The sequence below is a fragment of the Rutidosis leptorrhynchoides genome, chromosome 1 (genome assembly GCF_046630445.1).
Source record: "Rutidosis leptorrhynchoides isolate AG116_Rl617_1_P2 chromosome 1, CSIRO_AGI_Rlap_v1, whole genome shotgun sequence".
NCBI lineage: Eukaryota > Viridiplantae > Streptophyta > Magnoliopsida > Asterales > Asteraceae > Rutidosis > Rutidosis leptorrhynchoides.
This window is the reverse complement of record NC_092333.1, coordinates 20482987-20500404: the sequence shown is the minus strand read 5'-3', so window position 1 is coordinate 20500404 and position 17418 is coordinate 20482987.

The following is a 17418-nucleotide window of genomic DNA, read 5'->3' as shown; positions in this document are numbered from 1 at the left end:
TATTACATATAACATGAAATATAGTACACTATGATACATGACAGTTTTGAAGATAAATCTAGTTAATACGCAAGTTGTTCAGCAAAGGAAATAAAGACACGTAATTCATAAGTCCAGAAACAAGTCATGCATTCTGGTTTTACTAAGACGACTTCCCATCCTTGGTCTTGTGGAAAATAACCGTTATGACCATTGGCTAGGCAGCATGTTGTAATGTCGTCAAAAGGACGAGGGTTTCATAATGTCCAACAGCCCCGTAATAATCTAAAAACCTTGTTTCTCACCCCAACTACTGAATCCGTCACTTGTGGGAAGGTTTTATTTAAAAGTTGCAATCCGATGTTCTTTTTCTCACTTTGGTAAGAACCGAACATCACTAACCCGTAAGCATAACATGCTTCTTTATGTTGCATGTTAGAAGCTCTTTCTAATTCATGAAATCCTATGTTGGGATATGTTGAGTCAAAATAGGTTCTTAACCCGTAGCGTAAAATTGCATTTGGGTTCCCCGCATTTAATGCTTTAAAGAAAACACGGCGTAACTTACGGTCTCCCCAATGTGATATACCCCACCTATCAAAGGAAAGCCTTTTATAAACTAAGGCATTTCTGGAAAGTCTTTCAAATGTTTGACAAGTTAATTTTGCCATAACTAAATGTGCTGATGAATTCTGACCGACTCTAGACAAGATTTCCTCAATCATATCCTCTGGTAGGTCTTCTAAAATATTCGGTTGTCTACCCTTAACGTCCATTTTGTTTTTATACTGTAAAATAGATAAGGATTAGATTCGTAATAACAAACAATACATGCAATTTTTACATAGAACATAAAAGTACAAGCACACTACAATACATATAATACACAACATGATTACCACCCTCTAATCTGAATCACTGGTTTCTTCTTCTTCGGACTTGGTTCGTTTTCCTAATTTTATAGGAATATATGGTGTTCCTCTAATACGAGCCGTCGTTTTCCATAATGGTTTAGAAAAACCTGGTGGTTTAGAGGTTCCCGGGTCATTGTTACATTTTAGGAAATACGGATGTTGCCGATACATATAAAATTCATCGGGGTTGGAATTGGGTTTCTCTATTTTTTATACCTTTTCCGTTATTAATTTCTTTCGGTTTATTAAATTGGGTCGAGGTAATTTCTATAACATCATCGGAATCCTCATCGGGATCCGATTCATCGGAAAATTGGTAATCTTCCCAATATTTTGCTTCCTCGGCGGAAACACCATTGACCATTATTAACTTTGGTCCGTTGGTTGAGGATTTTCTTTTATTTAATTGATTTACTATAGGTATCACTATTTCTTCCTCTGGAACCTCTTCTTCTTCTGGTTCCTCCTCTTCCGATTCCTCCTCTTCTGGTTCCTCTTCTTCCGGTTCCTCCTCTTCCGGTTCCTCTTCGGGAATTTGTGAATCTTCCCAAAATATATTCGACTCTTCATTATTATTAGGTGAATCAATGGGATTTGTAATGGAGGTAGACATCTATCACATAATATCAAACACGTTAAGAGATTAATATATCACATAATATTTACATGTTAATAATATATAGTTTTCAACAAAAAATTGTTAAGCAATCGTTTTTGGAAAAAAACACGGTCGAATTCCGGACTCACTAATGCATCCTAACAAACTCGGTAAGACACACTAATGCAATTTTCTTATTCTCTAAGACCAATGCTCTGATACCAACTGAAATTTCCCGTTCATATTGATTATAAACGTTCCATATTAATTGATTACGTCGCGAGGTTTTGACCTCTATATGAGACCTTTTTCAAAGACTGCATTCATTTTTAAAACAACCATAACCTTTATTTTATCGATAAAGGTTTAAAAAGCATTACGTCTCTTATCAAATAATGATAATCTAAAATATACCTTTTACACACGACCATTACATAATGGTTTACAATAAGAATATATTACATCAAAAATAAGTTTCTTGAATGCAGTTTTTACATAATATCATACAAGCATGGACTCCAAATCTTGTCCTTATTTTAGTATGCAACAGCTCTTAATAATCACCTGAGAATAAACATGCTTAAAAACGTCAACAAAAATGTTGGTGAGTTATAGGTTTAACCTATATATTATCAAATCATAATAATAGACCACAAGATTTCATATTTCAATATACATCCCATACATAGAGATAAAAATTCATTCATATGGTGAACACCTGGTAACCGACATTAACAAGATGCATATAAGAATATCCCCTATCATTTCGGGAAATCCTTCGGACATGATAAAAATGAATTCGAAGTACTAAAGCATCTGATACTTTGGATAGGGTTCGTTAGGCCCAATAGATCTATCGTTAGGATTCGCGTCAATTAGTAGATCGGTTTACTAATTCTTAGGTTACCAAGCAAAAGGGGCATATTTGGCTTCGATCATTCAACCATATAATGTAGTTTCAATTACTTGTGTCAATTTCATAAAACATTTATAAAACTGCACGTATTCTCATCCCAAAATATTAGATTTTAAAAGTGGGACTATAACTCACTTTCACAGATTTTTACTTCGTCGGGAAGTAAGACTTGGCCACTGGTCGATTCACGAACCTATAACAAATACGTACATATATATCAAAGTATGTTCAAAATATATTTACAACATTTTTAATACATTTTAATGTTTTAAGTTTATTAAGTCAGCTGTCCTCGTTAGTAACCTACAACTAGTTGTCCACAATTAGATGTACAGAAATAAATCGATATATATTATCTTGAATCAATTCACGACCCAGTGTATACACGTCTCAGGCTAGATCACAACTCAAAGTATATATATTTTTGGAATCAACCTCAACCCTGTATAGCTAACTCCAACATTACTGCATATAGAGTGTCTATGGTTGTTCCAAATAATATATATAGATGGGTCGATATGATATGTCAAAACATTTGCATACGTGTCTATGGTATCCCAAGATTACATAATATATTAGAATACATGTATAATACAATATAAGTTAGCTAGGATATGATTAATATAAATTTGTTACCAATTTTCACGTTGCTACAACAAGCAAAAATATCCAATCTTGTTTTACCCATAACTTCTTCGTTTTAAATCCATTTTGAGTGTTTCAAGTTGCTATGGTTTCATATTGAACTTAAGTTTATGAATATAAATAGAAAAAGTATAAGTTTATAGTCGGAAATACAGGTTACAAGTCATTTTTATAAAGGTAGTCATTTCAGTCGAAAGAACGACGTCTAGATGACCATTTTGGAAAACATACTTCCACTTTGAGTTTAACCATGATTTTTGGATATAGTTTCATGTTCATAAGAAAAATCATTTTCCCAGAAGAACAACTTTTAAATCAAAGTTTATCATAGTTTTTAATTAACTAACCCAAAACAGCCCGCGGTGTTACTACGACGGCGTATATCCGGTTTTACGGTGTTTTTCGTGTTTTTCGGTTTTAAATCATTAAGTTAGCATATCATATAGATATAGAACATGTGTTTAGTTGATTTTAAAAGTCAAGTTAGAAGGATTAACTTTTGTTTGCGAACAAGTTTAGAAATAACTAAACTATGTTCTAGTGATTAAATATTTAAATCTTCGAATAAGATAGTTTTATATGTATGAATCGAATGATGTTATGAACATCATTACTACCTCAAGTTTAGTAGGTAAACCTACTGTAAGTGACAAGAAATGATCTAGCTTCAAAGGATCTTGGATAGCTTGAAAGTTCTTGAAGTAGAATCATGACACAAAAACAAGTTCAAGTAAGATTATCACTCGAATTAAGATAGTTATAGTTATAGGAATTGAATCAAAGTTTGTATATGACTATTACCTTGATTTAGAATGATATATTACTGTAAACAACAAAGATTTCTTGAGGTTGGATGATCACTTTACAAGATTGGAAGTGAGCTAGTAAACTTGGAAGTATTCTTGATTTTATGAAACTAGAACTTGTAGAATTTATGAAGAACACTTAGAACTTGAAGATAGAACTTGAGAGAGATCAATTAGATTAAGAAAATTGAAGAATTAAAGTGTTTGTAGGTATTTTTAGTCGTTGGTATATGGATTAGATATAAAGGATGTGTAATTTTGTTTACATGTAAATAAGTCATGAATGATTACTAATATTTTTGTAATTTTATGAGATATTTCATGCTAGTTACCAAATGATGGTTCCCACATATGTTAGGTGACTCACATGGGCTGCTAAGAGCTGATCATTGGAGTGTATATACCAATAGTACATACATCTAAAAGCTGTGTATTGTACGAGTACGAATACGGGTCGTTAAGTCATCGTTAGTCGTTACATGTAAGTGTTGTTTTGAAACCTTTAGGTTAACGATCATGTTAAATGTTGTTAACTCATTGTTTATTATATCTAAAGTGATGTTAAATTATTATATTATCATGATATTATGATGTATTAATATATCTTAATATGATATATATATATATATATATATATATATATATATATATATATATATATATATATATATACAATTAAATGTCATTACAACGATAATCGTTACATATATGCCTCGTTTCGAAATCATTAAGTTAGTAGTCTTGTTTTACATATGTAGTTCATTGTTAACATACTTAATGATATACTTAATTATCATTTTATCATGTTAAACATAGTGTATCAATATCTTAATATGATTCATATGTAATTAGTAAGACGTTGATATAACGATAATCGTTATATATTTCGTTTTCGAGTTTCTTAATTCAATAGGCTCATTTTTATGTATATAACTCATTGTTAAAATACCTAATGAGATACATACTTATCATAATATCATGTTAACTATATATATATCCATATATATGTCATCATATAGTTTTTACAAGTGTTAACGTTCGTGAATCACCGATCAACTTGGGTGGTCAATTGTCTAGATGAAACCTATTTCAATTAATCAAGTCTTAACAAGTTTGATTGCTTAGCATGTTGGAAACACTTAATCATGTAAATATCAATTTCATTTAATATATATAAACATGGAAAAGTTCTGGTCACTACACCAAATATGCTGGACGGCGTCCAGCTGTGAAGGGCTGGACGGCGTCCAAGTGTTTGGATGGCGTCCCAATTGGTATACAGACCCTGCTTGCTGAAATCACAAAAGTGCACGAACCAAACTTCAAACAATCACAATTTATGATCCGCAAACAATCAAAACATGTATCTTATATCATCGGAAAGGTACTCTGACGAGGAAAACAACTAAGCACATTTCATCAATCAATCCATCATTACAACAACCAAAATCGCATTAAATGCTCATCATTTATTACATTCAAGTTCATTAAATGCGTTTCATGATTCGGGCAACTAATTTACATGTATGATATGCCGTTTCGAAGGTACTTGAACATACATTGCAACTAAACATTTACAAACAACTTCGCCAAGCATTTAATGCATCAAAATTCACATTTAAGACTACCAAACCCTAACCAAAAGATCACAAACTCATTAATCATGTTATGGAAGTTTTCCAAGTCAACATACACATCAAATTGAAGCTAATGATGCCAGTAACACATTTAATACATGGACTTTTAACATCTAACAACATTTAAGCTATGACAACTCAGAAATTTCCGACAAAATATAAACAAAATCTTTGAGACGATTCATTTAAACTTCAACAGATTTCCGACGATTCACGAACAAATAATTTTAAATACCTAAATATATATACATATATATATAATAACTTGAAATATAATTCAAAATACGATTTAATTATAATCAAATATGAAATAATATAGTTGTTATTGCTATTATTAATATTAAATATTAATATCAAGTATTAGTTATATTATTATTTGCAATATAATGAAATGTGATTCATTTAAATTGTTATATTATTATTACTAGTATTATTGTTATTATAATTAGTCATAAAAATTATGATTTCTTTTACTAACATTAATATTATTTATTCATTATCATTACTAAAATAAGTATTACTATAAAAATGTCATTTATTATTAATGATATTATGAGTAGTATTATTAATATTATTATCAAAATATTATTATTAATATAATTAGTAATATATATATATATATATATATATATATATATATATATATATATATATATATATATATATATATATATATATATATATATATATATATATATATATATATATATATATATATTATTAATATTAATTATATAAAAATAATCAAAAGAAAAGTAGATACCTAATTTAGGTCGCGTAATTTTTTTATATTTTTTTTCTTCTTGCTGTAATCCTATCTGTTTTTATATTTTTATTTGTTTTAATCCGTTTTATATTTTAATTAATCGTGATTGCTTTTAAATTTTTTATATATTTCTGTTTGAGTGTGAATCTGTTGTATCGACACTATATCAATTATAATTGAACATCTAAGTGTAAACTAATCATTCTCCATCTTCCTTATCAGCAACTTGTGTTCCTTGAATTTAAAAACCAGAAAAATATAAGTAAAAAAGGCTCGTAACTCTGTTTTAGAACTAAAAATACAATGGTACGAATTTGAATTTAATTTCAAAATCCATAAATGTAGTTATGTTAGGAATCGTCTATTCAATCTTCCTGTAAAGTTTCAAAACCCAATTCTTTCTATCAAGTTGTAATTTCGAAGTCAAACTTATTTTTTTTAAAAGTTAAACGAGTGTTCATGAAGAAATTCGAATTCGTTTGAAGGTTTCTGGAGCAATTAATAATTGAGAAAGTTTTTAGAAAGGATTTAAAGCATATTTCATTTAGGATTAATCTAAACCATTTCAGAAATTGATTTTGAGGTCTGAGTTCATCATCATCGTGAACCGCTGCTACTGATTTCTTTCTTTTTTTCTTCTCTGATAATACCAATCATCACAACCAAGTCATTTTTATTCAATTACAAGTTTTAAAAATCAAATGGAGAATTAAGTGTTATTATTCTGATCGAATTATTAAGTGAAGAAGAAGAAGGGATGGAAACAGAAATAAGGTTTAAATAAATATTAGAAGCATATAAATCAGAAAAATCTAAATAGAAGAATGGTCATGGGTGTTTACGAGTGAGCGAGAGGTCACGGGTTCGAGTCTCGTCTTGGGCATATTCTTTTTAGAAAAAACTTCAAAGGTAGTTTTCAACTCTATTTTCATTATTATTATTATTATTATTATTATTATTTTTGTTATTATTATTATTATTATTATTATTATTATTATTATTATTATTGTTGTTGTTGTTATTATTATTATTATTATTATATTCATGCTAATACTAAACTTAATATTATAATTATCATTATCATTAATATGATTATTATTATTATTATCATTACCATTATTATTACTATTATTAATACTAATAATATTGTTAGTATTATCATTAAAAGTTATTAGTAACATCATTACTAATAAAATTATCATTTTTATTACTAAAAGTATTATTTTATTATTATTATCATTATCACTATTATTATTGTTATAATTATCATTACCATCAGTATTTTTACTACCCTTATAATCAAATACAACTTTTGATTACCAATATTAATATTATTTTACTAAATAGATATTATGTATATAAAAACGTATTTATAGTTAATGTTACATATAAGTACGTATTAACTATATTATCAATTTTATACGAATATTCATATATAACAAATTAGATATTTTTAAAATAAACCAAATATATATTAATATAACTATATAAATATTTATCATTTTAAATACATATGCACAAATTAAATATATATATAATATAAAATATAAGTTATAATATGTGAAATTGTTTAATTACGATTACATGTTTTAATATATATGAAACTGATATAGGTTCGTGAATCCGAGGACAACTCCACACTTGTTCAGTACCATCATACACAAATTTACTACAAACTATCGTATCAATATCGTGAGTTTTCATAGCTCCCTTTTTATCTATATTTTTAGGCTGAGAATACATGCGCAACTTTTATAACTGTCTTATACGTTAGACACAAGTACCAACTATTAAACTGTGATATGTTGGGCTATGACCAGCAAGTCCCCAACCGACAAGTATAAACGATAACTTGTTACGGGGCAAACTTGAAACTCTAGTCTAAATATCAGTACCAACTATTAAATTATGCTATACCCGGCTATGTCTGACTAAGTCCCTACAGTGATATTTTTAATTGCTGCGGCATTCTTAATTATTGGGGATAGGCCTATCGGGAGTAACGTCCCCGATACATTTGACTAAGTCTTTGTATTACTTGATAATGAAATTAAACGACAAGGACAGAACAACTTGTCACGGGGCAAACAACGTTTAGTCTAAATATCACGCACTGGCATAACTTTTTGATCCTGCGGGAGATCAACTTGACTGGATCTGAGTGATCTACTTATGAAAACAAATCTTGTGGTCTAACACTATTACTGAAATCATTATTTATAACAAACCTATGAACTCACTCAACCTCGTGTTAACCTTTTTAAGCATGTTTATTCTCAGGTACTTAAGTATTGCTTCCGCTGTATATCTGCTGCTTTGATGATGATTGCTTGCTATACTTGGAGTCTTCATTACATATCATATCAATTAAAGACATTTAATGTTCTAAATACAATGTAATCTATTTATCTTCCGCTGCAAAACTCAATAAAACGTCTCATATAGAGTCGTTCTCGTTTATACAACTGTGATTTGATATAATTAGTCACAAATACCCCATGCCCTATCTGGGGGACGTGAAAGATTGGTATCAGAGCTGGTTTAACTGCGTCCAAAGCAACGATCGGTTAACGTTCCCTACATTCGGGTTCAGTTAACGGCAACGACTTTGGGTGAGTTAGTCGTAGAGGGGGTTCTCACTGTGTTACCTGTGATGAAGCATTGGCTCTTACTCCTTGCGATCCTTTTATGGTTGGCCAAATAACAGCTGTGACGCGGGCTGTAAAATCAGAGTCTGAGGTACGCTCAGCGGTCACCCTATTCATAGGAAAGGCACTGTTTGGGTTTTAACCCCAATCTGTGTCACATGGTGTCACAGATTGGTATCAGAGCAGATTGTTGTAGAGAACCAGAATTGCATTTTATGTGTGCCTTATACAATTAGGTACCTTAGCAATGTAGGACTACAACTATCCTTGACAATAGTGCCTTTAATTGTTGCCTTTAACTGTTAAATGCTACCCAATACTTAAGAAACTTTACTTATCTTAGAATGCCAAGCCAATCTAAGAACTCTGTTCACTTTCCTAAGTATTATCCAATTACGCCACCGCATTTAAATGCAACACCATGATTTCTGAAATTCTTGACATTCATATGTCATCTATCATGGTTTTGTGTATTACATATGTATTACATGAAATATTATCCATGATTTTTAAAACTCCTATAATTGTTACTATTCATACTCAAACGTATATAACTCCCTGTTGTATCACGTACCTATATGCCTTATACCTTTATGCATCGGTTTGCGAATCGGAAAATGTCATTGGGTTATCACAGTATACGAATTGAAAGTCTTTAATTGAAAGATTATTAGATTATATACTTATCATTTTATAATCTCGACAAGTCATACTGCCATTATTGGAGTATAGACAAATCATATCTTATCATATTTATCCCAATAGACCTTGTCTACCACTTTTCCTAAATTTCCTCCGTAAATTACGGAAATCTTTTTGTTATAAATATGTATTCAAGGAGACGAATATATCATTCAGTATTCAATACCCATTTCATATCAAACCCTATTCCAAACACATAATATGAATTTCTCGAATTCCTCGAGCTCCAACGGCAGCGTAATCGGAACAAATGAACCAATCAGCCATCATCTATTCTGGAAGATTTGGGGATGGGTTCGTAGCCGACTCAATCAATGGAGGCAAGAAGAAGGTGATCCCTTCCATCAATCAAATTCACCTCTTGGCGAAGAACCTGAAGTACTTACCGGCGAACCAGTTCGAAACACCATTTTCTCTCTTCTTTCCAGGGTATCCCGTCACGAATATATAATATCGAAGATTTTAGATCTTATTCACCCTCTTGTTCCAACCGCCAATCATCCCAGAATAGTAGAAGAAGTCAACAAGCTTCGCGCTCGAGTGGTGGCACTGGAGAATACGGTGCGATATCTACAAGCATCAGCTGCACCAGCAGCATAACCAGTACCATCAGCATCACAACCAACAGCATTAGCTTCATCAACAACAACATCCGCATCCCACGTCTCAACATCACACTCAGTACCTCAAACATCAACATCATACGCCCAAAGATACCAAGGAAATTAGTAATAATGAGTTAAGATGTATTGACTCATTCTTCGTGAAGAATTATATATGTATACCTTATATATATATGATTTGGAACAATAATAAATCTTGTCGTATTAAGCAATTACGTGTGAATCTCAACTAGTATGTACTACTTGGTTAATTCATATCACTAATATGCTATGATGTACACCCTTCGTTAATGACTTAACAATTGTTAATCACTGCTTCAACACAATAAACTCCATTTCATAATAAATCAAGTGTAACGATGAATGTATTGATTCATAACTTCATTAGCAAAATATTTCGCTACAATTATAAAGGTTTTGGAGATTATTCATTCTCGTTTCAACCGTAAATCAAATGAGTTTAATATTATATTAAATCCATGATTACATCTGAAGGAAAATATATATGTATGTATATTTTCATAAAGACTGTAATTAAAACTCTTTTGTACAAACTGTTAATTGTGAAAATATTTTAACGGGTAGGTAATACCCTAGAAATATTTATATCTCACATTAATATGTTACATTGTACATTCTTCAATTCTGATTCTCATGAATTGTATTCATTCATATTCTATGATGAATTATCATATCAAACCACCGAAATTATCATTCATTACTTTTGAAATCAACAATGCCTATTCGTTAACCATTAGATCCATTGACAATTACAATCAGCATTTAATCATCTAAAAATAAAATTTCTTGAAACCATCTCGGATTGATAATCAATGATTCAGATTCGTTAAACCTTGAGAATGCTGACGAAGCAGCAAAAGCTATAGATGGTCTAAATGGCCAAAAGTTTGATGATAAAGAATGGTATAAGCTCAGATTTGGAACTGGAAAATTGATTGAGCAAACTACGGAGGAGACCAAGGATAAATCACAAGGACTAAACCTGTAATCAACGAATCTAGATGATTCGATTTCTGATGAAAATCACAGAAGATCTTTTTACGCATTCTAAATCTTTACGGAAGAATTTTCCTCATTATCATTCGATCTCAGAAATCCTAAGATATCATTGTATCTTTCGTTATAAATATCCTCTATATTTCTGAAGATATCTTCATAACGATTCTTGACCGCAATTAATTGTCTCCTTGCGATATCTTTATCACATCATAAAGGAAACTGTTTTAGTTTCTATATTCTATAAAATTTAAGTTTAAATTATGAATGATTTAAAGTAGTGTTGGGAATTGAAGCATGAGTTAGTATAATATAATGACGTCAGGCCAACGTGATTATATTACAGTAAGTCATGCTAAATTTTTAATGGAAGATGATGATTCATAGACTTTATAATCATCATTTGCCATGTAACACGACTCTTACATTCTACTTCATCTCTAAAAATATCAAGAACATATATTCTTGATAGTTCTATCCTCAGTAATTCTTGTAATATAACAAATCAAATCATGATATTACGTTCCTTCATGCTTAGAACATTATGTTCATTCGAAACTTCATACCTACAAATTCTGGACCATTACTCGCTTTACTTAGAGTCGAGAGGAGAATAAAAAGGCAAAGAGCTTCGACATATAAGGGAAAATATAAAACTCGATAAAGATACCGAAATTACAAACCATGTATATCAATACGTATAGCGACATAAAGACACGGGAGAATTAAAAACACTATAATCCCAAGATAAAAGTAGAAGAAAACAAATTCCTCTGGTGGTAAATGAAAAAGAAGAATGACTGAAACAATAGTCAGGATAATATCCAGGATAAGAACTGGATGGAGTATTTTCACAATCTTTGAAAGTATGAATTGAGGAAGAAAGTATGAATTGAGAAGTGGTGAAGATAATGAAATGGAAGAAGCTAATTTATAGCAAAATTCCAGACACTTCAATCGAGACAATTTCACCGAATTTAATCAAAGAAAATCTCAATTTCCGTAATTACCGGAGAATCAAATCTTGTAAGGATTATGAAGATTTCTTTAAATCCCTTGAATTCCGGAAATCAACTTTAACTATATCAAAAGTTAAGGCAAACATTTAATTTTCTATTTTGTGATAGCTTCATTTATACTCTTTCTATAATCGTATCGTTTTATCCGAATTATTCAAAAGGTGATAAAACTCTATTTTTCAACTCATATTCATCATTCTTGTTGTAAACAATGACGATCTCTATCAAATTTCATGATTATGATTTTTATGAACTCCTCTCTATTTTGACTACCATAATATTGTGGCATAAACGCTCAAGGTTTAAATAAGCTCACTATTATTCATAACACATTTCATGTGTATTAAAATGCTTGTATAGCGTCATCATCTCTTTCTGAGAAAACCTAATCAATGACACTCTTGTTAAATCCTTTAGATAACCTCCGTATTAATGCACTTCGTAGAATTTATGGATCATAAGATTTAAATGCTCGAAACAAAACAATATTCTATCCGTTGAAATTCATACAAGGCCCGAGTATACCTGGGAACGTGAAGACCAAATAAAATGAAAATATCCTCGTCTATGTACGAACAACGTCGACTGATGGTAACAACTAAATTTCGGGACAAAATTTCTTTTAACGGGTAGGTACTATGACAACTCGGAAATTTCCGACAAAATATAATCAAAATCTTTGAGACGATTCATTTAAACTTCAACAGATTTCCGACGATTCACGAACAAATAATTTTAAATACCTAAATATATATACATATATATATATATATATATATATATATATATATATATATATATATATATATATATATATATATATATATAACTTGAAATATAATTCAAAATAGGATTTAATTATAATCAAATATGAAATAATATAGTTGTTATTGCTATTATTAATATTAAATATTAATATCAAGTATTAGTTATATTATCATTTGCAATATAATGAAATGTGATACATTTAAATTGTTATATTATTATTACTAGTATTATTGTTATTATAATTAGTCATAAAAATTATGATTTCTTTTATTAACATTAATATTATTTATTCATTATCATTACTAAAATAAGTATTACTATAAAAATGTCATTTATTATTAATGATATTATGAGTATTATTATTAATATTATTATCAAAATATTATTATTAATATAATTAGTAATATATATATATATATATATATATATATATATATATATATATATATATATATATATATATATATATGTATATATATATATATATATATATATAACTTGAAATATAATTCAAAATACGATTTAATTATAATCAAATATGAAATAATATAGTTGTTATTGCTATTATTAATATTAAATATTAATATCAAGTATTAGTTATATTATCATTTGCAATATAATGAAATGTGATACATTTAAATTGTTATATTATTATTACTAGTATTATTGTTATTATAATTAGTCATAAAAATTATGATTTCTTTTATTAACATTAATATTATTTATTCATTATCATTACTAAAATAAGTATTACTATAAAAATGTCATTTATTATTAATGATATTATGAGTATTATTATTAATATTATTATCAAAATATTATTATTAATATATATATATATATATATATATATTAATTATTAATATTAATTATATAAAAATAATCCAAAGAAAAGCAGATACCTAATTTAGGTCGCGTAATTTTTTTATTTTTTTTTTCTTCTTGCTGTAATCCTATCTGTTTTTATATTTTTATTTGTTTTAATCTGTTTTATATTTTAATTAATCGTGATTGCTTTTAAATTTTTTATATATTTCTGTTTGAGTGTGAATCTGTTGTATCGACACTATATCAATTATAATTGAACATCTAAGTGTAAACTAATCATTCTCCATCTTCCTTATCAGCAACTTGTGTTCCTTGAATTTAAAAACCAGAAAAATATAAGTAAAAAAGGCTCGTAACTCTGTTTTAGAACTAAAAATACAATGGCACGAATTTGAATTTAATTTCAAAATCCATAAATGTAGTTATGTTAGGAATCGTCTATTCAATCTTCCTGTAAAGTTTCAAAACCCAATTCTTTCTATCAAGTTGTAATATCGAAGTCAAACTTATTTTTTTTAAAAGTCAAACGAGTGTTCATGAAGAAATTCGAATTCGTTTGAAGGTTTCTGGAGCAATTAATAATTGAGAAAGTTTTTAGAAAGGATTTAAAGCATATTTCATTTAGGATTAATCTAAACCATTTCAGAAATTGATTTTGAGGTCTGAGTTCATCATCATCATCGTGAACCGCTGCTACTGATTTCTTTCTTTTTTTCTTCTCTGATAATACCAATCATCACAACCAAGTCGTTTTTATTCAATTACAAGTTTTAAAAATCAAATGGAGAATTAAGTGTTATTATTCTGATCGAATTATTAAGTGAAGAAGAAGGAGGGATGGAGACAGAAATAAGGTTTAAATAAATATTAGAAGCATATAAATCAGAAAAATCTAAATAGAAGAATGGTCATGGGTGTTTACGAGTGAGCGAGAGGTCACGGGTTCGAGTCTCGTCTTGGACATATTCTTTTTTGAAAAAACTTCAAAGGTAGTTTTCAACTCTATTTTCATTATTATTATTATTATTATTATTATTATTATTATTATTATTATTATTATTATTATTATTATTATTATTATTATTATTATTTTTATTATTATTATTATTATTATTATTATTATTATTATTATTATTATTATTATTATTATTATTATTATTATTATTATATTCATGCTAATACTAAACTTAATATTATAATTATCATTATCATTAATATGATTATTATTATTATTATTACCATTATTATTACTATTATTAATACTAATAATATTGTTAGTATTATCATTAAAAGTTATTAGTAACATCATTACTAATAAAATTATCATTTTTATTACTAAAAGTATTATTTTATTATTATTATCATTATCACTATTATTATTGTTATAATTATCATTACCATCAGTATTTTTACTACTGTTATAATCAAATACAACTTTTGATTACCAATATTAATATTATTTTACTAAATAGATATTATGTATATAAAAACATATTTATAGTTAATGTTATATATAAGTATGTATTAACCATATTATCAATTTTATACGAATATTCATATATAACAAATTAGATATTTTTAAAACAAACCAAATATATATTAATATAACTATATAAATATTTATCATTTTAAATACATATACACAAATTAAATATATATAATATATAATATAAGTTATAATATGTGAAATTGTTTAATTACGATTACATGTTTTAATATATATGAAACTGATATAGGTTCGTGAATCCGAGGACAACTCCACACTTGTTCAGTACCATCATACACAAATTTACTACAAACTATCGTATCAGTATCATGAGTTTTCATAGCTCCCTTTTTATCTATATTTTTGGGCTGAGAATACATGCGCAACTTTTATAACTGTCTTATACGTTAGACACAAGTACCAACTATTAAACTATGATATGTTAGGCTATGACCAGCAAGTCCCCAACCGACAAGTATAAACGATAACTTGTTACGGGGCAAACTTGAAACTCTAGTCTAAATATCAGTACCAACTAATAAACTATGCTATACCCGGCTATGTCCGACTAAGTCCCTACAGTGATATTTTTAATTGCTGCGGCATTCTTAATTATTGGGGATAGGCCTATCGGGAGTAGCGTCCCCGATACATTTGACTAAGTCTTTGTATTACTTGATAATGAAATTAAACGACAAGGACAGAACACCTTGTCACGGGGCAAACAACGTTTAGTCTAAATATCACGCACTGGCATAACTTTTTGATCCTGCGGAAGATCAACTTGACTGGATCTGAGTGATCTACTTATGAAAACAAATCTTGTGGTCTAACACTATTACTGAAATCATTATTTATAACAAACCTATGAACTCACTCAACCTCGTGTTGACCTTTTTAAGCATGTTTATTCTCAGATACTTAAGTATTGCTTCCGTTGTATATCTGCTGCTTTGATGATGATTGCTTGCTATGCTTGGAGTCTTCATTACATATCATATCAATTAAAGACATTTAATGTTCTAAATACAATGTAATCTATTTATCTTCCACTGCAAAACTCAATAAAACGTCTCATATAGAGTCATTCTCGTTTATACAACTGTGATTTGATATAATTAGTCACAAATACCCCAGACCCTATCTAGGGGACATGACATAAGCAACCAAATCTCAAGATCAAACAAGTCATTTTTCAAGTTCAATCTAGTTACACTAAAACAACAAGATCGAGCATACAAATCATATATTCATGTTAAACTCAAGTCGTAGACATTAACTAACACTTTTATAAGTCAAAAACATCAAGAACATAAAATCTAGTGTTTTTAGAAAGTTACCCAAATGAGATGAAATTGGTATGGATTCGAAGAGGAAGATGCAAGGATTCCAAATATGTAATTCGTTTTGATGTTGGCTTACTAGATCGAAAATGGATGATGATTCTTTTAATTGGGTGTTGAGAGAAAAAGAATGGAAGTAGTAGAAAGGTGAAGGATGAAATGAATGGAGGAGATGGGTGTTGACTCTTTGACCTAGTCACTTCTTTACCCAAATGACAACATTAGTCCTCAACTTTGAAAACGGTTACGTGAAATACCTAAACGAAATATTTTAAAATGCGTATTAACGGAAGATGTTATAATTATATATCGGACTTTAAAATAGATAGACGGAAAGTAAACGGAAAAAGACGGGATGTTACATTACCTACTCCTTAAAAGAAATTTCGTCCTGAAATTTAAGTAGGCGTAGTAGTCGTTGTTTCTTTCTCGAGATCTTGCGTTTCCAAATCCACGAATAAATGAGGGTACTTCCTTTTCATTTGATCTTGTCTTTTCCAAGTAAACTCGGGTCCTCTTTTGGCGTTCCAACGGACTTTGACAATCGGGATATTGCTTTATTTTAGCGTCTTGACGGAGTGATCCACAATTTCGACTGGTTCTTCCACAAAATGAAGTTTGTCATCAATAGTAAGCTCCTAAAGAGGGATTATGAGCTCGGGTTCGGCGAGGCAATTTTTCAAGTTTGATACATGGAAAGTAGGATGAACGGAGCTCAGTTGA